Source organism: Syngnathus floridae, chromosome 11 (assembly GCF_059516105.1).
Source record: "Syngnathus floridae isolate MCC-2025c chromosome 11, RoL_Sflo_1.0, whole genome shotgun sequence".
NCBI classification, from domain to species: Eukaryota; Metazoa; Chordata; class Actinopteri; order Syngnathiformes; family Syngnathidae; genus Syngnathus; species Syngnathus floridae.
The window spans coordinates 12551486-12575903 of NC_142423.1; the positions used below are offsets into that span (position 1 = coordinate 12551486).

The following is a 24418-nucleotide window of genomic DNA, read 5'->3' on the forward strand; positions in this document are numbered from 1 at the left end:
AGGCTAACTTCAGCAGAACCTTGATGAAAAGAAAAGCCGAGAAGTAATTGTGAGGTATTGATTGTGCCGTGCTTTTAAAATGCACGGAGGTTTTCTTGAATTAATTTGCAGAATAGGCTTGCTGGTTAAAGGTTTAACCGACGTGACACATTATCGAGTACGTGATAACCACTAAGAGCTTTAGAGTGATTTTTTTTTTTCATCCTGCGAGAAACATTATATGGACGGCCAATGTGAAGGAATGTCTGGTGTGTGAAAATTAAATGAGGTATAATTAGTGTGGTAAAAAGGCAGAATATACAGTTTGAGTTAGTAGATGGCTGAGTGTGCATTTTCAATGTGCGATTGACCGATTCACACAAAGACACTGGCCCGAGTGTATCCCTCCTGCGTTGAGTGTGGCTGCAACCCTCAGCTGCCGCTTGACACCCAGAATGGGAGTGAGCGCACTTAAAAGACAGAGAAGCAGTGATGCGTTTCGCAACCCCATCATCAGCCGGGCACATCCCCAGACCTTCATCTCAGATAGTGCTGGCGCAAACACATGACTGGCAGTCAAGGATGACCAACAAGAAACATACAGGGTGCCTTTAACACCATCCTCCCCTGCTATCTTGGTGTAGTTTTACAAAATCATTTTATAGTTTTAAAACAAACTCAAACCGAGCTGGCTGGAAAAGTGCTGTCAGGCCCTGTGGGGAAAGGGGGGGGGGGGGGGGGGCACTTTGGAATCTAACTGCTGCAAATTCAAATTTCTGGAGTCCCTGACAGTCATGTGCCCGTAGAATCATCATCACTTTTCAGCCCCCTTGCAGCATCTCTGACTGGGTGCAATGCATCTTTGCCATTGATATTCTGCCAAATAATTTTGAACGCAAATTATGCTATGAAAAGTCATTCCTGCATTGCCACGCTGGATTTTGCTGGGCTATGGAATAATTTGCTGCATGGCTTCAAAGACATGTTTCACCGCCCATTTAGCTGCTGCTTGATATTCTCAAATTATGTGCAAAGAGCTATAAATAAACATGGAGAAGGATTATAATCCCTTCTGAATAATGTGATACTTTGAAGATGGTGATTTTTCATCAGGTCTGGGTTAAAAACAAAAAGTTAGTACGTAAATATTTAGATTTTGAGGGTAATTCATAGTCCAGCTGACTTGTGCCGAGTGTTTAACATCACAGGAGCAACTGAACCGAACGAGAAACAAAAATGCTCTGCAATGGACACCTAAGAGAATCTAATTTGTGATCAAGCACAGAAGATATATTGGGTAAACAGTGTGTCTAAAAACAAAGAAAGTTGTAAGCTTTCCTTTGGTCCTGCTGCTCTCTGTCTGCGTGATTGAGCAGCGTGGTACCATATGGAATGTGTGCTGGATGAGGGAAATGAGCCCCATCCATTTAAGTCCCAGTAGGACTATCCAAGGCATTTGAGACTTGTCTAGAAACGCATTCATCAGCATCGAGCATGAGTGGCCACTATCAACATGCATGAATCGATGCCCCTTCCCCTGATTTAAGAACGTTTTATTAACATATCCTCATCGGGTCATGCTGGAAACATTTATTTGCTTCCGTTGATAAATTAAGGTGAATTACCTGTAATTTTATTTCAATACAAATTGAACTTGTCTTTTCCCACCCAAACGTGTAATGCATCAAATTAAAGCCGGCAAATCGATACTTACTTCTCTTTGGATGCTTTTCTTTTTCTGAAACTGCTTTAATTGTAATTCCAATGTCCGCTAGTGCGCTGAAAACATTTGCTTGTCTGCAAACCCGAAGATGTAATCCCGTGCGCTCTTCACTTTCCTGTTCCCTGTAGGTGCGCGTCCACCTCCACAAATCCCCCCTACGCCGCGATTCCACAGTCTGTGGGTGCTAAAGCGCAGTTTAGCGGGGTGTTCCTCGATCCTCTCCCCAAATTGTCTCACCACGAGATAGGCTGCCAGCAAGCAGGGAGGACAGCGGTGCCACTGAGCGGCGATTCTAGATGTGCGCATCCCACGACGGGATCTGCTCTCTTTGTGCGCGGCGCACAAACATGCGCCCACTGGTGACGCGTGGAAATGCGCTGCTGTGTGTGTGCTGCGGCACCGTAATGCGCCACCAGCACCTGCCTCTCCTCACACACACTCAATTGAGTGCAAGTCTGGACTTGAAATTTGAGGACTTTGCACCAAAATGTGCCAAAGTGCCTCAAAAAGGCAATTTAGGCAGTTAAATCTTTTTAATTTTCTATCACATTGGGGAAAATGTATGCAAAGATTCTAAAATGTGTAATATTAAATTTAGACACCTATATGTATCAACTAATGGGTAAAATTGACAAACCTCTGAGACGTAACATTCCCTATGCCAACATTGTAAGCATGAGTACTTTTTATTTTGCACTCATATAATTGCTCCCCTACCCACTGTTAAATGTGCCACTACTGGTGTCAGGTAGGCTGCTGAGCACAATTTCAAAACGAAGGTCAAAAACGACCAAAGTCCAATTAAAATGTGTTGAGGACAATAAAAAGGTCTTACATTAAGTCACATGTGTCAAACTCAAGGCCCGGGGGCCAGATACGACCCACCACATCATTTTATGTGGCCCGCGAAGACAAATTGTGCATCAAATTCGTGTGTCATTACTAGAATTGCAAATTTTCTTCACTTTTAATATCTTTTTTTTTTTAAATATTTGACCAGTTTTTACTCATCTGATTTAAAAACAAGTTATTTGTCAGTTTTGTAGCTTTTGCTGTATATAATATGAGGTGCTCATACATTTATTTAGGTTGACAGTCATAATGGCCCTCCGAAAGAAGCTATGACTGCAATGCGGCCCGCGGAAAAAATTCAATTTGCTCCAAAGTGCGAATGGGACAACACTTACGGGAGTTTAATCTACCCCTTGGTGTCACCTAATTTCAGGTCATTGTTTTTATGATGCAAGCAACTGAAATGCACCTGTGAAAGCTTCGTTTTTCAGCTCCTTGTCGGGTCTCAAAACGGCAGTTGAAATGCTCACCTTTCGATACCATTAGATTCCAAAACAATTGTTCCCATTGACAACAATTCCATCTGTGCAATACACATGCAAAATACTACTGTGCCGTAACAAACCCTTTCTACACGGAGTTGAACTTATTCGTTAGAAAGTGTCAGAGGAGAAAAGTGAGGTAAAGCAAAGGCAGGTGCGGAGTGATCACAAAGAAGAAATTCACCTCAAGCTGTGCTGTGCTCCCCTGTGAGATATCGCTTTGACTGAAAGAACGGTGAGGGTTTTTTTTCTGCTTGAGGCTTGGCAGCATACTGTCCTGCTCTCATTGTTGTTACTGCCAGTTCTCTCAAGTTCGGAACTATAACAACATCTACAGGCAAGAATAGCATTTTATCTATTTTATGTTTCATTGGTCCATTTTGATTACGTGGTCCAAAGTAAAATAAAACAAGATATTCTGTTGAGAGCGGCTAACAGTAGAGAGAGAGCTTGGCAGCAGGTTAAAGTAGAAGTGGGAAAAAAAAGCATAACTACAGCATAAAAGGAATTCTCAGAAACGAAGTGTCTTGTAAAAAAAAACAATATGAGTGTACACCCCAAATATCCCTCCTGTCTAGGAGATGACACAGTGCTTGTGAAGTTCCATTATTCTGGAAGAGAAGGGGTGGATGAGACTTATCATCAATGCTCCATTAACCTTTAACTGGCGTTGCAATTTCAAGACAGAGCTGTTCTGAAACCGCCTTTCCCAGAAAGCATTACCTTTTTTTTTGGCTCACCTTGTCAACAACAATGCTGCTGTTCATTTTCAGACTGAAGAATAAAAATCCCCAATCTGTGAAATTCACCCGAAGCCGGACGTATACAATGCCGAGCTCGAGCTGAGATCTGTGCGCTATCCATGGAGTAGGCACTTCTTTTTTGTTATGGGAAAATGAAGCTTTAAATTCACTTCATGAACCAGTTGTTTTTTGCCTCCTCTAGATGGCACTGTTAGTTTATATAAAGGTGTTTAGGAAATCAGCCCATTGTCCCAGAGAGAGTCCCAGCTATAGGAGTCCCAAAAAACAACTGGTTTGTGAAAAAAATTTGAAGCTTCACTTTCCCATCTTATTTATTATTTAGTAGAGAAACAATAAGTTTGCCACTGTGGTATGTTCATACATTGCAAGTGTTGGTTTAAAACAAACCCCGGTACAATTTAACTATATATTACTGGGGGTCATTCAGGCAAATGGGATTATCTGAACTTTGTCGTGCATCAAACAAGCGGTTGGCTGATACTACTAAAAGACGCAGGTTGCGGTCGCAGTGAGGTAGATACCGTGCTAAAACTCAAAAGATTGTAAATAAATCATCTGTGGTAAAACAAGGACTTCAGAATGTCAAGGGATACGTAAATATAAACTGCACTTGCATCATTGCAAAAAATATATGGAAGGTGGTGTGGCAGATTCCAATATCTGTGAATGAGTAGATCTGAAGGTGATTCTCATATCTCCTTTCTGACAGGCTCAACAAACTTCCGCCCCCTTGAGATTCCGCACCAGTCAGCCCTGATAGCACACAATTCACTTCTCCTCTCATGTGCACACACGAACCGACACACAAATACACGTGCACTCACCCAGAACTGGCCTTTTTATTTAAATGCATTAATATTTAATTTTCGAACACGTTGTGAAAGACCACATGAGCACGTACAAAGGACCCCTCGATGAATATGCAACCATCTCATAAATATTTCAGCAATTCAATTCCCTATCCGATGGTTGAGTCACCGGAAAACTGAGATGATCATGATGAGAATTAAAAAAAAAAAAATTCTGCCAATGTTTACTTAAGAAAAGTACGGCACACACCAGGACTTTCAGTCATGTATGTACTTCTTTTTAGGTAAGTAGCACACGTGCGATTACATCAGGTTCATCTAACCCAGTGGTTCTTAACCTGGGTTCGATCAAACCCTAGGGGTTCAGTCAGTTGGTCTCAGGGGTTCGGCAAAGCCTCCACTGTGGAGGTCCGAACACACCTGATTTATCAAGTAAATTTGTGATGTCGCATATCTGAACTAGTCTCGCAAAAGGCAACAGCAGAAGTCACACTGATTTGCAGGTATGCCATTTGTTGTGTTGATTTTGTTCTTTGAAAAAGGTGATGTTCATACACGGCTCATTTTGTGCACCAGTAAAAAAAATCTATGTCTTGAGTTTGAATTATTTATTTATTTTTTCACTTAAGAGAGGTTCGGTGAATGCTCATATGAAACTGGTGGGGTTCGGTACCTCCAACAAAGTTAAGATGGGGTGCCTTGTACTCTAGAAAATATGGTAAATCTTCACGACTGTTCACCATTTTTACCAATTTCAAACCCAGGTTGAGAAGATATCTGCTACACACGCTTGTAGGAACGTGTGAAATTTAAGCAGCATTGCAGGAGACGTAGTAGGCACACACCCACACACAGATTCCAAGACTCTTCAGCAAAATTGAAGAGAAGGTGGAAAGAGGCTATGAAGGCTATGATCCAAATAGAAAATCCCTCACTCTCTAGTGGCGGGACCCCGTGTTACTATTCGACCCTGTATTGAATTTGCTCTACCTACACATAGCATAGCGATATCTGCTCTATCAATCATTTGACAAAGTTGTTCGGACAGAAATTTTATTGTCAGGCACAGTCCATACAATATGCATAGTGCAGGCCTGGCACAACTCGTGAAAAATTCAAGACGGCTAGTGCTTTTTCCTCCAGCCAAATCTATTTCACTGACACGTGTGACATGTTCATGATGGTTAAATACTGGTTCACATATTCAGGATTTATTGTATCCTCTGAATGAGTCAGCCTTGCTCGACATGTTTGACTAAAATGCCTCCCAGGAAGAATCACAGGCGTACTACAAAAGTCTTTGCTGGGGGATTTTAGGAAATCACACCCACACAAAATTCCCAGTAAACCTTTCAGAGCCCACACGCTGATCAAGTGATGTAGTAGAACAATTCAGTCTCGGGGGTATTATAGGTGCGTTAATTGCAATGCCTTTCTGTACGGAGGCGTCAAACTGCCAAAGACAAACGTTCTGGGCTGGTAGATACCTTATACCTCAAACTTAGTTAAATACGTTTAAACATACTTGCAAGTATGAATAAACGCTGGTATAATGTAAGTCAAATGCAAAAAAATAAAGCAATTAAGTTTTTACTTGGACATGTGCAATTACCCCATGACGTTAGAAAAACCCCAATTCCAATTCAGTTGGAAAGTTCAGAATACAGTGATTGACGGGTCTTTTTTTAGCAATATTCCTCAGAATACAAAGCGAAGACAAGAAGCCTGAAACACGTTCCATAAAAGTTGAGACGGAGCTGAGGTGCCACTTTTGCTGTAGCCTCTCAAATTTTCTCTTTGTATTGATATCCTAATAACCCAAAACCTCCCCATTAAATACTTTGCATCCTCCAACCCATTTCAGGAAGGTCATGGTCAGATCAACAATTTTTTTGTTTTGCTTTGCGATTAACTTTGCGTTGGAGAGGAGTGTAGAGAGAAGAAGAGGAGAGAAAAAGATGTAGCAGAACCTTTCAAATGACCTTTGGAGACAGACACTGTGGAATCACAGCCATGGCATTTCAAGCAAGCCAAATTATATTTAGAAATGAAAGGACTAATTGCAAGAGAGAGCTTCAATTCCCAAACCTCATTATTTATTTTGCGAAATCATTATTTAAAATAAAGTTTTAATTGAGAATGCATCATCTATTTTCCTCCTCTCTGATACAGTCTCTCCAATTTATTTGGCATTGTCGTTGCTTATTATTCTTTTAATGGCGCCCCTGATGTTCAATTTGATTCGGCTTGCTGTGTATGTACAGTACGCTATGGTGAATTGCTAATAATGTATTTTTCGTACACCAACTCATTTATTATTTTTTGCTGTGCAGTTAATCCCGAAGGAACATATTTTTTTCATGACCTTTGTGGTGGCAACCCTTAATGCTTTTAAAAGCATAGATGGGCAAAAAGCTTTTCAAGCGGTTACTTTTGTTTGAGCTTGTCTCACCTTAGAGTGCTCTACCCTCGTGATTGTGACTTCCACCTTGCCTGGAATGCTTCTGAACCAGTGCCTGCTAATAGAGCTGAAAAAAAAGAAATAATTTGGATTATTGAATTAATGACACGAGTTCCATAGGTGAAATCATCTCTCCAACAAAAAAACGTCAAATATACTTCAACACAATGAGGCTCAAAGAGTCGCAGTGAGCAGATCTTCAGATTTCTCAAAGCTTTAACCTTTCCATCACTTATCTAAAGGTACATCTAAAGGCCTTACAAAATTCCTACTTGAAATTTTGAGGTCATATTCACTTTGCCATTCAAGAGTTTGCTGGTGATATCACTTACGGTGGTTTGTGTGTTTTTTCAAAATATTTCTGCCCATAATGGCTGTCAGTGATTATTGCTACAATTTATAAACTATCTCCTGCAAAGAAATTAAGCGTTTTATTTGCAAGTCAACACAACTTATACTTAAAAAGGTTTGCAGATGAAAGAAAAACAAAAAGAAAATTGTCTGATTAATTAGGATTTCTTTGTTGACACCTCTACCCAACTCGACAAGGTGCTCCAATTAGAACCAGTAACACCTGCTGTCCTAAGCTCAACAAACTTTTCAGCACTAGTCTTGTCAAGCTGGGTAACTACTTTGCAAATTAAACCTACCTCCTGGATTTGGAGTCATCCAACCGACTTTTGAATCAAAGCCAATTCCAAGTCTCGGTAAGTGCTGTGAGCTGTGCAGCAAACGATGGAATGTTGGGTTTGCTGCAATACTAAGCCGACACATACTTGCTGTTTGTGAAGATGATCAATAAATAATCGGACCTACCTTACGTAAGATAAAATAGACACGACCGACTGATACAGAGAAGGCAAAAAAAAAAAAAAGGAAATGACATGACACAAATGAAACCATGTTATCTTTGTGCCATACCATTCAGTCTGAAGTATTTCGAGTTCCTTACCATCCGAAGCAATATTCAAAAGAATCTTTCCACAATAATGAGCCCTTTAGAATGTCAGGATGGCTTTTGTCATTGTGGTACATCACCGGTCAGAGCAGCACCGGGGATTACGTGATTGCACAGGCTCAAATGGTTGCTCCGAGTTACAATTATTAGTTTGTGACTTCAGGCTGAGGGGCTACACAACTCCCACATTGGCTTCCCCTCCCTTCCTCTCTAACACCCAGCCCCACCCTTCCGGTCTCAAACACCTTTCTTTCCTCACACCAGCCCTTGGTGAGATATTTAGATCAACAGTAGCAAACACGACACCAACAGAAAAGCTGTTTACTAATACTGTCTGTATTGCATTTCATTATACAAATAATACTATTGGACTTTTAAAACCATAGTGTGTGCAAAACACTTAAAAATTCAAACTATGGCAGTCGAGAAAAACTAAACTCATTCCATCAATTTACTCTGTCAATTTTCAACTGCTCTTTCTTAGTGAAAAGACATGGAAGGGTTTCTTTACTGCTGCGGAAATCAGAGATCACTTAAGCTTTTGCCACCTGGAACTATTTGTGACTTTCTGATGAATAGCATAGAAAACATTTTTGAACACTTCATTAAAAAAAGTGGGGAGGCAATTGGAAAAACATTCACGTTCCCTGAATGTATTCAACTCAATTGTATGTGTATATATATATATAAAACTTACTCCTCACCCCCCGTGGGTGGTCTCTTTTTCCCTTCAAGCTTGGGTCCTCTACCAGAGGCCTGGGAGCTTGAGGGTTCTACGCAGTATCTTTGCTGTTCCTAGTACTGCACTTTTCTGGACTGATATATATATATACATATATTATTGTGCATATTTAAATAAAATATTTGACTTGCAACACGCAATAAATAACTAATGATAATTAAGTTCGTATATAATACACACCATAAAGCAGTTCTGGTCATGACATGACATGTTTAGTGTTGATGCTGTTTGTTATCTTAAAGTATCATCAGTATGACATTATGAGCGTGTGACTAAGGACTCTTGGGGTTCTGTTTGTTTACAACATGAGGGTAGATTGATGCAAAGGGAGGGAAACACACAGTCAAATATATTGACTTTTTACTGTTTACATCTTACGGCAGCCTTCGTTGCAGAAACATACAAAAGACACAGGAGTAAATGTTTGGAAATGCAAGCACGCGCTGCCAATACACAGCAGAAGCGCAATAGATAGCACAGTCATTTAACAAATGTCAGCATAGGGAATGGCGGGGGTGACATGAGTCTAGCTTAAGTCTGCAGATAATGAGGTGTCTGGGGCCAACGTGTGGAGGAGGTGAATGTTTCCTCTTTTCATGCAATTCCCTAGTTTCCATTTACAAATATATATGTATATAATTATCTATCTATCTATCTATCTATCTATCTATCTATCTATCTATCTATCTATCTATCTATCTATCTATCTATCTATCTATCTATCTATCTATCTATCTATCTATCTATCTATCTATCTATCTATCTATCTATCTATCTATCTATCTATCTATCTATCTGTCTATCTATCTCTATGTATATAATAATTTGTAACCAATAAATTTCATTTCGTTGTCTGCATATACAGGTCTTCACTCCTTTGATTGAAGTCGAATGTGAGATATATTTTATGCAGCAGGTAAAGAGCTGTACAGGTGTTTGACATCACCTAAGACAGCCTGGCCATTAAATTAACGTGTAATCTTCTCTTCCATTATGCATAAGGGCCAGGCGAGTCTCGTTAAATCTGTGCCACCAAACCATTCGCACATGAGCACACACACACGGACACGCGCACACACCCACACAGCATGTCACTATGGTGCATGTTGCCCTTGACTAGGTTGTGACAGATACAGCAAGAGGCAGAAGCAAGTCTCAGCATAATATTTGGACTGCACACTCACCGTTAAAGTGTTAAGATGAGGATTTTCTTATAGGCGTTAATTATTACGCCTGGCAACTTGCCCTCTTCAAGAGGTCAACATGATCTCGGTGTGACTGCAGTGTGATATTTCAAGACGTTCTATCTGATAAAGCCCGACGCCCGAGCTGATTTTTAACTGAGGATAATTTGATTTCGGAAGAATGAATGACCAAGTGCGCTAAGTATCATTGTGTATCTGTACGTGCTGCTTGACTGGTGACAGAGATGAGTCTGTGACAGCGATTGCACCAGAACATATTGTGCATGGTCTGCCTCTCCATCTGGAAGACCATGTTTTGATTTTCACTGGTGCAGCGACAGAGGGCTGACGATTCACAATGGTTCAAAGCCCAGCTGCTTGATTCCTCCCAAGTGATGGACTGTGCGCTGGGAACACAGCTCGAACTCTGGAGGCTTCCATCTGGTGCCCTGGACCAACCATTTCAGCAAACTGGCTGAGATTCAAACGGAGCCTGTTGCGCTGGCATTCTCGTTCTCTCACTACTCATTTGAACTTGCTTGGTTGATACCTTGAATTGAATTTGCCCGCCTTTGCCCATGCAAACCTTTTGTAAACCGGGCCCCAGGTGGTTTCACATTAGTAAAACATTTCAATATTTTCTTCCCGCTTTCATTGCTAAATATGCTAGGTAGTTAAAAAAAAAAAGAAATAATCAGGAATTTATTCAGAAAACAGAAATCACTGTGCAAGGTGAGAATCATGGAGCTCCAGTAGACCATGAGATTTTACTCAGCTATAAAACCTGCAAGTCCAATTTATTGTGTAATTTACAATGGTACATTAAATAAATTATGAGCATACAATGATAAGATAAACAGCCACGGGTAGAAAGCCAAACCACTGAAGTTGCATGAATGTGTAACCTTTGCATGATTGTAGATTCTATTAGCCATTTGACCCACATAAAAGACTGTCTGCTTAATGAGGAATGTGTTTGTGTACTATTTATTTTGCTAGTTGTAAGAGAAAATACATATATGGTGAATTAAGTTAGCACTGCTGACCATTAGTGAGGTTTGGAAGTCCAAGGCAATTAGGTCTCCACTGAAGGTCTGGATCCGAAACGCACCACCCACCACTGTGGCATGGTAATGAGACAAAGTTAAATGATGACATTGTGGTTCTTTGATATGATATTCTGGTGCCATTTTATGAAAAAAAAACAAAAAACACAAAAACAAATTGTCTCCTAAGAGCATCCTACAGAATATTGTACTGAAATACCATGCCGGATCATTTTAGCTACTCAATAATTGATAACTGCTGGAAGGTTGTTCTCAACTATCCCCGAGGAAAGAAGGGATTTCACTCAAGGACTTCCCCTTGCTGGGAGCATGTATTTTGTAAAAAGCAAATGAGCTGAAAGCTGCTCATTATTTTAATTTTGCGATGTATGGTAGGCAGAGCAAGAGCTTCACCAGCCAGGTATAAGTTCTTGGGTGCACCCTGGCGGTAAAGGGCTTGAACCCATGTTTGGACCATACAAATGAAACACCATAGCCTGACTAAGTTGAACACATTACTGTATTTTCCGCACTATAAGGCGCACCAAATTATAAGGCGCACCTTCAATGAATGGCCATTTTAAAACTTTGTCCATATATAAGGCGCACCAGATTATAAGGCGAATAAATAACTCAACGTTGCTCAAACGTTAATGCAATCACAATATAGTAACACTCAAAATAGTAAAACCAATAACAATATATCAATAATTCAACGTTGCTCAAGTGTTAATATCACACAACACACAGAATAAACACGTGAAGCCATAATGGTCCATATATAAGGCGCACCCGATTATAAGGCGCACTGTCGGCTTTTGAGCAAATTGGAGGTTTTTAGGTGTGCCTTATAGTGCGGAAAATACAGTATTTACATTAAGTGTAGAGTATTAGTCACTTAACACTGGTTTTGTCTTATTTTAGCATATACCGTTTTATCTAGTTGAATGTTCTGAGGAGTTCATGCCCTGCGTTTTAGAAATAATAGATCATAAAATTATTGCTAATGCTCTTTGCATCAATGAAAAGTAGGCCAAGGGCGTCGTGGGACGTTGACATTGCTCCGGAGTATAATCTTTGTCTGAGGGTGCTATGTACAGTACAGTAGGTCTCATAGTCGAGTCTCTTTGTTCACCGCAGTGCAGTGATGCACCGCCTCACACTCGACTCCTGGCAGGGCTTTCCATTCTGCCTGTCAAAGGCAAACCTGCTTCAAACATTGATGTGGGCTATCAAGTGTCATGGAGACTCTTATTTTATTCCTTCCATTTCTACTTGAATTTTGTGGATCAGTAAATCATGTAAAGGGAGTAAAAAGCTGTTCTTCACAATGCATGTCTTTACAAATTATGTTTCAATTGTATTATACTGGGCTTGGATTGAAATGTGCATTTGCAATCAATAATGTCAGGTTGTTTGTTTTTTTTACTTCTTGACCATAGGTCCTAAAATGAACCAGACATCTGTGGGAGGAATTCAAGACAAGTTTGAAAGAAGAATCGTCTTTTTCATACGCACACACGGACATGAAATTTGTCACGGTAAGCACACACTTTTAGGAGCAAGCACTGGTGTGGGAGGCTACTTGGGAACCCAAGGGCTTGCTCAAGGGCACCATAGCCACATTTTGAAATGGGCTCCTCACTGTGGCAGGTGATCATTTTAACCACTTGGCCATGGCTGTGTAAATGAAATCATAATAATGTGATAACCATAATGTATTTACTATATATACAAACAAGTGAGAGTATGTCTTTTCAAATGTATTATTTTTTTACAAAACTGTACATTGATTCACGGGGCAATTATTTTGGGTCCGATTCTCATCTCCCTTTTGACTATGTCAAAGCCTCCTCGAGCAAGATACACAACATCATCAGTGATGCTAATCAAACACTACACCACAAATACAAGATGATCACACATGGTAGGGACTCAAAACAACCTAAAAAAATGTCATCCCTAAAAAAAAAAAATCCAAACATTGCAATATTAAATTCCTCCCTTACAAACATTAGCTTTAAACAAAGGCTCAGTGTGAGCCTGGCCTCGGTGTGTTTGCTGTGGGAGGACAATTAATGTCAAAACAGTGTAGCGCTACAAACAGACTTTGGCTTCACCCCCAGCCTGACACGTTTACAACGCACCAGCAGGCTTCAGAGCCCTTCCTGGGTGGAGACACATTCCATGAGATTGCACTGCAACCAGACGCCTCTTACTAGCCCTCTAATGAGGTTGGGGATCGTCAACAACCTTCCCTGGTGCATCTCCAGTCAGGCAGCGCGTTGCTTTCTGCACACGAGATTGCAGCCCTTGAGACTCGTGGGCTTGATAATGTAATAACCGGGACCTCGGCTGGCCTTATTAGCCAGCCTAAAGTAGGGTGGCCAAAATTCAGCAACACTCTCATTAAATATTTGCAGGAGAATCTATGTATACTCGCTATTTAAGGGGCACGTGTTGGTATGACATCAAGAGAATTTTTCACAAGACTGGCCGGGTTAACTTTTTCTGACACCGGACTAGAAATACAGAGCAGAAAATAAATACCTCATAGGTTTCCCATTTGCTGTAGGGAGACTTTTCGCGATGAAAAGAGAAGCAAAATCCTTTGGTGGACTGACTTATGTGCCACAGTCAGAGACAAAAGCCTTTCTTGCAAAATGTTTGCCTGAATATACACTATACCATGAACAATTCATTCCAAATATTCCACATGGTCGAATGAGGCTGACACAAAAGTTTAGTTTAGAACACAAGGCAGTTATGTAGCCGTCTGCTCGACGGTTAAACAACAGAGACAAATTTAGATTTTAGCATTCTTGGAACCTGCAAGGCAAATATCAACTCATCACAAGTGTGACTTAACTTGAATAAGAGCGACAAAGGCCTCAAAACATGCAATATTATTCTTAACGCCAGGAGAATAACATCAGCAAAACGTTTATCGTCAACCTATAACGGGAGACGTGGATTGTTTGAAACAGTTCCCAGATGTCTTGACGAATGCTAACTGTCATTCTTCTGTCAAAACAGGCAGCTGATGTCAAATTATAGCAGTTAGCACCCACTCGTCACACTTGAAATCAGATAGTTTTTTTGGGTGGGCTTGTTCTGGCAGCAGCAACTTGATACTTCTGATTTTACTTTTCGAGAATCCCCCATTGCCTCCAGTGCAGGTGATGTTCAGGACAGACTGCAAATGAAGCCACCACTGGCCAGCTCAACCATATCACTCCCGTTCAAGCGAGTGCCCGTAAAGATTTCATGTTTTGTATGTACGGCAATGCATAAAGCTGCAGGTCAGACGGCAAAACAGTTTCCGCTGTTAATAAGTTACAAGCTACCATGATACCATCTGACTGCTATAATATCACGCTCATTAAATGTGTGACAACCCGGTGTTGTGTGAAAGGTAAATTTAATAGTTGTGTACTTTTTGAGGTCAAAATGGCATAAAAAGTTTTGACTTTCCAAAGACAGGCTAAACTGCAATGTGCCGCTAGGCCAGCATTAGCGTAGTTGCTATCAGAGTTATGCACAAGTAACCAAAATGAATCAAGTTACATGACAATATGTTGGTACCTGGATTACATTTGTAATTTTTTAACAGAGACAACTGTCTCGAAATACATTTTTAAGGTAACCCTGGACTTCTCACGAAAGATTGTCCATTCCAAATACCATCGATAAAATACTCCAATACTGTATTTATTGTCCATATCATATCCTTGCCCACACCAGACCATCAGCAAACCACAAACTCGCAGAACGCCATTCATGCTGTCTGCCATCTGCCCAGGCGTATAGTCAAAACCGGGATTTATTTGTGAAGAAAACAAAGTGCCAGACGCCACGGAATGGGAACATTTGTCCCAACTCCAATCACATTGAAAACCCCGATGAGGACAACGACTCTCTCGGAGAGTTTATGCACAACGTCTATGGTTATGCAGACCGATTGTTAGAGCAGATGTGCGGGTGGCTCGACTCAGATGGTCTCGGAAATATAAGTTCTGTGTTGAATCATGCTCTCAGTAGGATATATTGTTTCTATTTTGCCGTGAGTGGTGTGTCAATAGAGCTTATGGTCCTCCCCGTCATTCTTGAGTACTGTGCAATTGCAAGGGTTTCACACAAGTACGTATCTGCTGCTGTATGGTTACTATGCCAACATTCTACATATGAAGGTCTTGGACCAGTGTGTTTTTTGAATTCTTTATGTCCCCACAAGTGGGAAATGTGCAGTTGCTTCATTGATGGATAATTTTAGTCGTGGACCAGCATTGGGTTTGTTCCATGTGCCACTTCAGTTAAACAGGCCAATATGTCTCGAGGCATGTGTGCCATGTTTGGCTCTCTCCTCGACTCCACTCAGAAGGTTGACAGCAGAGGGTGTTAGTGTTCCTCACTCTAATGTTTTTGCAAGAACCACACGTGAGACGGTTTGGCCATTTTACGCTTGCAAGCGGAGAAAACCATCGGCACCCTGTGTGGTACAGAGGTGCTTGAAAGCAGTCTGACCTACGCCGCTTGCAAGGGAATATTTATTCAGAGAAAGCAGGGTGGTGGTGAGAGTGGAGCTTTGGGGGTCATCTCTGCAACCTGGTTAATCAGTGCAGAGGGTTTTAGCTCTTTGATTTACAAGGTTGTGGAAACAGAAACTTAGTGGAGCACTTTAGATAACTAACTAAGCAAGAATATTTCCACATCATTTGGAAAGTTTCAACAACTGAATGTGGAAACTTTCCAGAGTCAAGGAAAGGTGACAAAGTTGAAGATTCTAGTCCACATTCCAACATAATCATACGATCACAATAATTTGTCAACCCTAACAGAAGGTGTGGGCTGTGTGATTAGACTGCAATTGACACATGGCAGGAGGCGGTGTTGGTGTGAAAAGCAAAAATCAAATTAATTCAAACCAGCCGGCATTATCAAGGCTGTATATTCTCATGTATGAATCTGGACTGTGTTCCTACAACATCTTGTGTGAAGAACATCAAAGCTTTTCCTTTTCTTCTTACAAAATATATATATAATGAGCACAAGAGTGTGCTTTTTCTGCACTTTTTTCATCCCCTGGTGGAACCAGTGTGCCAGAACTTGAATAAAACAATTACTCTGAAATTACTGAGCCACTCTACACTGAGAAATATTAATATATTTTTATTTTATTTTGCAGCTACTGTAAAACACTGCTGCTGGAGTGTCTTAATACACACCTCACCCATAAGTCTTTTTGATGTATGATGTTTTGTACATGGAAAACAAGTGTAACTTTGCTGAAGGGGCAATTACGCTTGTAAGAACAAGCACCTTGCTCAAGGGTATGAATAGGAGTCGCTCCTAAGATTCATCTTCCTGCTGTTCCATCGGTGCTCTATTGACCTGCCACAATATCCCCTGCTGACACAGGAAAAAAAAGGGGACTTTAATTATATTCAAAAGACAATTTTCCGAGAAAATAATGCAATACCCCGGTGGCAAGGGGAGCTCAAAGTCAAGGGGAATATGAAAAGAACCTGAATTCAAAAGTGTTTTTATCGGGGAGTCATCTCTTTCCCTTTTGTAGGAAGGCATTCAAGAAAAATTATGCTGAATTATACACCAGGTCGCTATAATTGGTTGCAATCATTGTCGTGGGATCTATTCGGAATAACAAACAAGCATATCAGCTGTGAGGCTGCAACGTGTGACTTTTTTTCTCAACCTGGGTGCCTTGTTGGGGTATAATTTATAGAACACAAATGGTCTGCAGAGGGCGACCAAGACAAAAATGTAAATACGCAGGCAGGGAAATGTAACTCTTAGTTTTACCACCAGAGGACAGCAGTGGATAACCTTCACTGTTTTAATTGTCGTTTGAAGGGAGGGAGCATTCTGGTAGCAGAGGAGAGGGAAGTCTGGGTTTCCCTGAATGGAGTCAAGTAACCCCACGCAATCATATAGCCGAACAATAAACTCCATAATTGAAATCCAGAGCCTCGGAAATGCACGAGGGGGCACTGCCCCGTCCAAATTGATTAATTTCCCAAGGTTTTCATTTATATAAGTTTTGTCGCATTTATGTCTGAAGTGGGAACAGAGTACAAGACTTGGAGCTTGTATTCTAATTCCAAAAGTGGCCAGGTGCTTTGGTGTGACTCTGGTTTGATGGGTGCCTTGGTGTGACCCCGGTTTGGTGGGCGCTTCCTGTGAACACAAGTGGCGAGACAGAAACTCAATTACTGGGGAAATGGAAATCTGCTGTTGTGTGACAGTGACTGTACGAAGTGTCTCGTGTGCAGGGGATGATAGCATCAAAGTCCCCCTTTATTTTGTGTGATGAGCAAGATATGCGGCATCCCCACACAGCTGCCCCGGGGGCACGCTGAAGTCATGCACTTGTCACACACGATGACAGGAAGCCACGCTGCTGAATGCACTCGGCCGACGCATTCATCAGGTCCTACAATGAAACTGGTCAATGGCGATAATGAACAGAGAGCATTAGCATTTTCCCACCTACCTGCAGCGTGCGGCCTGATATATTCTTGCCTGATAACAAGCTCGGCAATTCATTTGGCGAATCCATATTGCTTTTTGTTGGTAGGGGTTTGATGCTGTTTGGAATTCAGATGGAAGTGACGGGGGAAGGGAGGGGAGCGAGCTGTCTGGAAGGTTACTTTGGTGGTGTTCCTCGGTGTTCATGCTCCACCCTTGATCCCTAGAGACAGAACAAAGCTACAAGACAGAGCAGCAAGCAACTTCTGTTTATTTCTGGAGGCTCATGCAAATTTAAACACTCGCGTATTTGTTTGTAAATGTAATTATTAGAAACTCCCACATTTTGCGGAATGCACTTTCTTGGTTGCACGGAGGTACTTTAGACTGTTCTCAAAATATGAAAGTGTAAATTATTGGAAGATTTTCTCTTGCTTATATTTTATATTACCTACCACGGTAATGGAAATTAGCTAATTTGAGCATTTTCACCCAGCCCAGGTATTGTACCAGTGTTCATCAATGTCCCGTTTGAATAAAGAATACTAAATTAGAATCGAATGTGTGTCTACTCAGGACTTAGTTGCATGGATATATTTCTTAGTGGATTCTTTTGTGTTTGTCCCCAGCTTCCAATTTTGTATTTTTTTTGCACACGGCAAAGAATGTGTAGACAATAGCATGTAGTCTGTCCTGATCCCCCTAAAAGTTCCATTAAAGCATTTAAAGGAAGCGAAGAGTTCAATCTTCCTACTGGTGGCTGGTCTCAAATGTTAAAACCGCCCGGCTCTCACCGCTGCCAGACATTTAATGAGATGCAGCCAGATTGCTAATTGACTTCCTGAGTTCCATGTAAGCCTTATCGCCATGGTAACAAAGCCAGCCACTTGTTTTCAGACTCCCATTGAAAGTTTTTGTTGTTGGTTTACTACCTAATATTTTTTCGGTGGGTCATTAAAGCTCATCTTTGTGCTCTTAATAATACATTAGTATTGCTAAATCCAACATAATATGAATAATGAGGTCCAATCGGTTCAACATACTGTGGCACAAATTATAAGTGGGAAAGATGTATTAATCAATCTCATCGGGTTGTGCGGGTGGGGGTTCCTTTGAGGTGAAGGCCATTAATAGCGGCTAGTGTAGTCGAAGGGGGATCGTAGCATGTTGGCGTCTGGCTCCCTGCTGACACTAACACAGTCCTTTCTGTTCTCTGTCAAAGTGACATCAGTCAAGCAGCCCTGAATCACTGCTGCTCGCCTCTTTGACGGCACATGTGCCATTTCCTCTGCCTCACTGACAAGACCCCCAACTCCTCGAGATCAGGTCACGTGTCCACATTAGACGGGTGACAAGATCTAGGATGTCTCATCCGAATGCAGGAACAGGAAACGGGCAGTAAATTGGGACAAGGAATAAACACACTTGATTTACTTTGGCTAAGTCTGACGGTTTAAACTTTAAACTTTAAAGCATACTCTAGAACCCATTGGGTATGCTGCAATGTTTCAGTGACCACTTTTTGCACACGTTTCACAAAAAAAAAATACAAAACAAAGTTACGGTTGTAAAACCGATACCTTTTTACCAACGTTAGATTTCAACACCAGAGGAAGCCTATTCTATATTATACATACAATTTATTTGTAATTGCAAGATTCAATATATAAAACCAATATGTGTTTTAAATATTTTAGTTACACTTCTGAAGGCTCCTGCAGACAATTCAATTGAAGTGGATGAAATAACTAACACTGTTCTCCCATGGGCACAGTTACATTGCCGCCATACCCCCACCCCACCAGAGCATCATTTCTCATTCAACCCTTGCCAAATGTTCTTCCAGTCAGGCATGCTCACTAGTGGCGGAGAATGAAGGAAATGGTGTCATGGTTTTTCTCATGGTGCTGTTTATCAGCCTCTTAGTCAAATAATTAATAATCATAATGATGTATTCCTTAATTGTTGCATCATATTGGAGATTGTACATATTCCATATATGATGCAGTCATTTGAATAAAAGCAGGAAACAATTACTTGCATGATCGACCACCCATTGTGTTCATCCAATTCCATAGCAATGTCGTTATCAAATAATCAAATCACATTCATCTTCGAGAAGAAAGGCCTCATTTCTCTTCTCATTCACGTCCCACCCAACATGGTCGATTGCATTCGTGAAATGATTTCATCTCAAAGTCGAGGTGTACGAAAGAAAAGCCGGAAAGGCCTCTCTTGTTCATGCTACTTAAATATGGATGATGGTGAAATGAAGCCAGCTTCTATTGTACAGATTTGTCTCTTTATTCTCAACAATAAAGACAACACATTTGCAGACTGGATCTATGCACTGCTAAATAAATTATCTCCTGAGTGCGCGCTAAGCCGCAAAAGACAACTGTGCCAAACACAACAGCACATATGCAATAAGAACACTTCATCTTTATCACTGAGTGTGACAGTTATATTACGGTCAGACGGGGGGGTAGCGTATTCCCCATTCCCTTATTTGTAAAATGACTGACACACACTGGCACTAGTCTCCGATCCTGCTCGCATTTTAGAACGGCAATATGTGCATTGCTATGGAAACAGATTTCATACAGCGAGCCCCCCCACCTACCTTCTACTAGACACTTGTGAATCTCCCGACTAATATCTAGTCTGCCCATGCTCCTTGTTGCTTTCATGGAAAAGGAAATGAACATTGTCGCTGGAGAGATGGCACGATCTCCCAAGAAAAACACCCCCATTCCACCTGCTGCTGATATTAATTATGGATTGAAAATAAGGTTGAGGTATGCATTGCTAATTGATGCAGGAAGCAACAGCAGCTGGGAAGCTAATATGGCATTTATTTAGATGAAATCGATCAACTAAAACCAAATTGCAAGAAATCTTTCTTAAAATTAGAATAAAATCAGTTTGAAGACGCTTTTGTGCTAAACAATTTATATATTGTGGAGTTGTGCTTCTTGGGGTTTCCTCACCGAACACTGCACTATTGTTCTGACCTTTTGCCAACATAATCCATCTTCATTTTTGATGAAAGGCTATACGTGACTGGTATGGAGTGGTGAGCAACACACAGCCTGCTTATTTACTTCCAGCTCATTTATTCTCATTATGCAGCCCAGCAGACATCAGCGAAGGGATTTCAGTCCCGTAGTGTTTCAACGCTGCGGAGAAAGAGACAGCCAGAAAGAGAGAGAGAAAGAGAGGGAAAACAAGCGCACGGAAACAAACCGATGGGGGTGCATTCATTCTCTGCATGTGAACTTTGACACCTTTGACAGAGTTTGCCTCTGTTTTCAGGCTTTTCAATGGCACCAGCTCCATTCTTTTCTCCTCGGCCTGCCCTGTCTGCGGGGGTGGTGCTATCATTCCAAGTTGTTTATATCCCAGTAGCAATTATTCTGAAATATTCAATGTAGTAATCTGAATAATGTTACGTAACCACTTGATGGCTGCAGTCAGTTTTGGGGGCAAAGAGAGTGAGCGGAGGAGCGGTTGTAAAATAGGTCCATGTGGTTTAACTAAATGCAAGAGTATCAAAATAAGTTAAGTTTCAGGATTTTTTTACTCAATATGCAAAGACGAGAAAACAACTCATTACAAAGGTTGGGGTAAAATCACAGTTGATTGTCAGACTTCAGCGTGAAAGTCAATAAAGTACAATTCCCACAATTATAAATATTCGTATAATATAAAAAATCTATTATATAGATTTTAGCAACAGCATATAGAGTCAGTAGCAAGCATAGCTCAGGTTCCAGTAAAACATTTAACACCTAGACATGAAGAAGTCCCCTCTGAAAAAAAAAAAGGAAGCAGATGCTCCTCAAATCTAATTTGTTCTGATGAGAGCACTCACATAGAAAACCTCACAAAAGTATCTTTTTACATGTGTGCCTCATTTAATCCATTATTTCAATCTGATTATGATAAACCATAATCAGATTTTTGCATCTGTTCGCTCCCGTTTTTTGTCAAACTACAGTATCATGTTTCCTTTGTCTGGTGCCGAATATGAACCCGATATAAAGAGACAATGCAATGTAGATCTTAAAAGCTGATATCTAATTCAACATTTTCTAGATAAACATGTTATCTTTAGTCAAATATTGCCAATGAACAAAATAAGCGATACAGACAATTTGTGTTGTTTTTCCAATTAGAGTCAGTCATGCACCCGTCGTTATTTCCCTAAGGACTAAAATGGACTCGGAAGCAAATATGTTTTCACTTTTTAAGATGTCTTTCCCGGATAATCCCAAAGATGGATTTATATTCAACCCTTATGCGGTTTCGTGTAATCAACACAGTGACTCAGTGAGTGATGGGAAGTGAACCTCTTATTACTCGCAACAGTGATAAAATCTAACCGCTGCGTCATTTTTCAGTTGGGAATCCGTTCAATTTCTCCAAGAGTCTGAGGTCACCAAATTGATTGTTCTCTGTCCTTTTCTGGCTGCTTCTCTGATTCAAAGATTTGTTAATGATCTGATGCGGTCACAGATGCTAAAATCAAACATCCCTTCAGAGACGATTATATCTGACAATACAATAAACCGGTCTTATCATAAAATGACACATGTTTATGTGTCAATTTACTGCAAGTCCAAAAAGTCACCTATTCAGTGTATTGTTCAAAGCAGGTAGTTCCAAATTGAGGACAAAACACCATGTGTTTGGTAAACACTTATTGACTCTGAAAAGCGGTCCAATTAGCTGATGGCAATTATCTGAAAGACTTCAATTAGCTGAGTTTGATTGGATGTGGGGATCAAACTGCACTTAGAGGTTACCATGGTGATCGTATCTCCTTTAGAGTTATTGAACGGGACAGTGATTCAGCTGAGAGAGCTCCTCTAGAGCGTTACCTAACTCTGAAACACCACTTACGAATTATTTCCTGTTACATTTCGAGATCATTTAACATGGTGAATGTAATTAATCGACATTTGTTTGTTGAAACACACAACATATGTCCATTCAGAACCACAAATAATGAATGTGCTGCCAACAGTCACGTATTACAGAATCTGTGATGGGAAAATGAAGCTTCAGATTTCCTTCGTGAACCTCATGTATTTTTTTTTTTACTTCTCCGGATGGCACTGTCTTAAAGCTCTACATTTAGACTAACAACACAACAAATGGTTCATGAAGCAAATTTGAAGCTGCATTTTCCCATCACTACCAGTTACAGTTGATATGTTGCTTTCGTTTGTCTTTTTTGGGAAAGTCAACAAAATACAGTTTGACAGAGTCATGCTATTCACATGATTAAAAACAATTTACTTTCAATTCATCTCAAATATTTCTACTACTTATATATATATAAATAATTTCCCCAATTGTTTTTGTGATACTCATTTTCATCCTGTTGCAATATTAGATTTATTACACTTTCCCACTTTCAAAACCAACCAATGAAGGCATCAAAAGAAAAATGTTAGGTGGTGTTAATCTCATTGTGTTGTGAGTTTTGATTTATATTCAGGTTATTGTTCAGTGTAGTTCATTCTGAAATACTTGTTCACTCCCATCTCCCAATGAACGGCATCCTCCTCATCCATTGACGTTAGCGCTCCCCTCACTGCACCTCTGACCAGTAAAACCTGCGCATTCTAACGTCGCTGTCACTATATTTTTTTTGGGTGGGGGTCTTTAACCCGGTCACAACGTGGGGAAGTTGCCCACTGCTTTTTCTGCGTTGCCATGGGGTTTTTCTAAAACCTATTGACTGCGACAGGGTCCCCGCTTTTATTTGAGTCAGTCTTTGTGGAGGCGGAGGAAGAAACTGCTATTACTTTTTTTTTTTTTTTTTTTCTTCCAGAGGCGGTAGGGGGGGGAGTGGCACAAGCAGCATCCACGAGAGGAGGAGGGGAGGCTGGTCCACGGCTCAGAGCCACTCACTGCAAGCCGGGCAAAACGCCGCTGAATATCCATCTGCTCTGCTTGGCTGGTTGGGGGGATTTTAGCCAACTTGGTGAAGGACTACCTTATGCTGCACCTGAAGGTTAGTTTCAGAAACTGTTATTTTCAAATGATAATGCCTCTGGATGTGCTTTTCTTTAAAAAAATATATATATATTGGGGGGGGGGGGCAGTTAGTTATCTAAGTTAGATGCTGCAATTTATTATAGCTGTCACTTTGTTGGGATTTTGCACGTGTGACTCCTGTTATAGGCTGTATACATATCTTAAAAATAATGAAATACTTTGCTGATCAGCTGTTGTTGGTAGAACATTATAACGTCAAGCCCCGAGTTGTGATATCTTTTAAATGATGCTTTTCTTGCCTGTGAATTCATGATCAATGAGATTCATTCTAAGCATAACTTAATATTGTCATTCGATTGTGAAAATACCAGAAACTCGCAAGTTTGACAGAGTGAGAAAGTTAATTGAAATAAACACACTTTTAAGTAGACGAGGGCTTTTTTTTTTTTGTCGGTTGTAATTGCGTGACAAGATCACAATGATTGATGAGATTTTAGTGTGTGTGATTAAAAGCACATTATATTGGATTGGGCCAGCGATGGTTGCTGAGAGCTTGCTGTAATTGATGGGGATGCGTGTAACTGTTGTACACTCAGCTGCCCTTGATAAATTTATAGACCTGATTTATCTCACTTGCTTAACACAACCAACACCTCATTTCAGATGCTGTCATGTTACTGCACTTTCTCATTATTAATGGTGCCTTAAAAACAATCAATAGTCTTTTTGTTTTCAGTTGTTCAGGACTCAACCTGCCTGTGATATTTTTGCTTTCCTTTCATGGTATGCAAATTTCAAGAAATTTAATATAGCTAATCTACTCCCGCCCCAAATGGCTGAATTACTTAACACGTAGACCTTGTGAAGGTCAGCCTGACATTAATTAATGTCATCATCTCAAAGCTGCTCTTCCAGTGGAGCAG

At 40.6% G+C, this 24418-nt stretch overlaps 2 protein-coding genes across 6 annotated transcripts in view; one reads left to right on the forward strand and one right to left on the reverse strand.

Annotated features, from left to right (window-relative positions):
* Positions 1 to 8231, reverse strand: part of LOC148391169 (contactin-3-like) — a 32457-nt gene extending 24226 nt beyond the window's left edge. Inside the window, exons 1-2 of one of the 4 annotated variants that reach the window (XM_088388796.1) lie at positions 8023 to 8231; positions 7062 to 7137 (exon numbers count right to left, since the gene is read on the reverse strand). The gene's annotated coding sequence lies outside the window, so the exon portion shown is untranslated. Of the gene's footprint in view, positions 1 to 1693; positions 2085 to 7061; positions 7138 to 7402; positions 7482 to 7720; positions 7798 to 8022 lie in introns of those variants that run through there. The other 3 variants (XM_088388798.1, XM_088388799.1, XM_088388797.1) reach the window with 3 other exon arrangements.
* The window catches only part of chl1b (cell adhesion molecule L1-like b), a 51448-nt gene continuing 34663 nt past the window's right edge, over positions 7634 to 24418 (forward strand). For both annotated transcript variants that reach the window (XM_088388789.1, XM_088388791.1), the window contains exons 1-3: positions 7634 to 7777; positions 12443 to 12541; positions 23329 to 23511. The gene's annotated coding sequence lies outside the window, so the exon portion shown is untranslated. The remainder of the gene's footprint in view (positions 7778 to 12442; positions 12542 to 23328; positions 23512 to 24418) is intronic.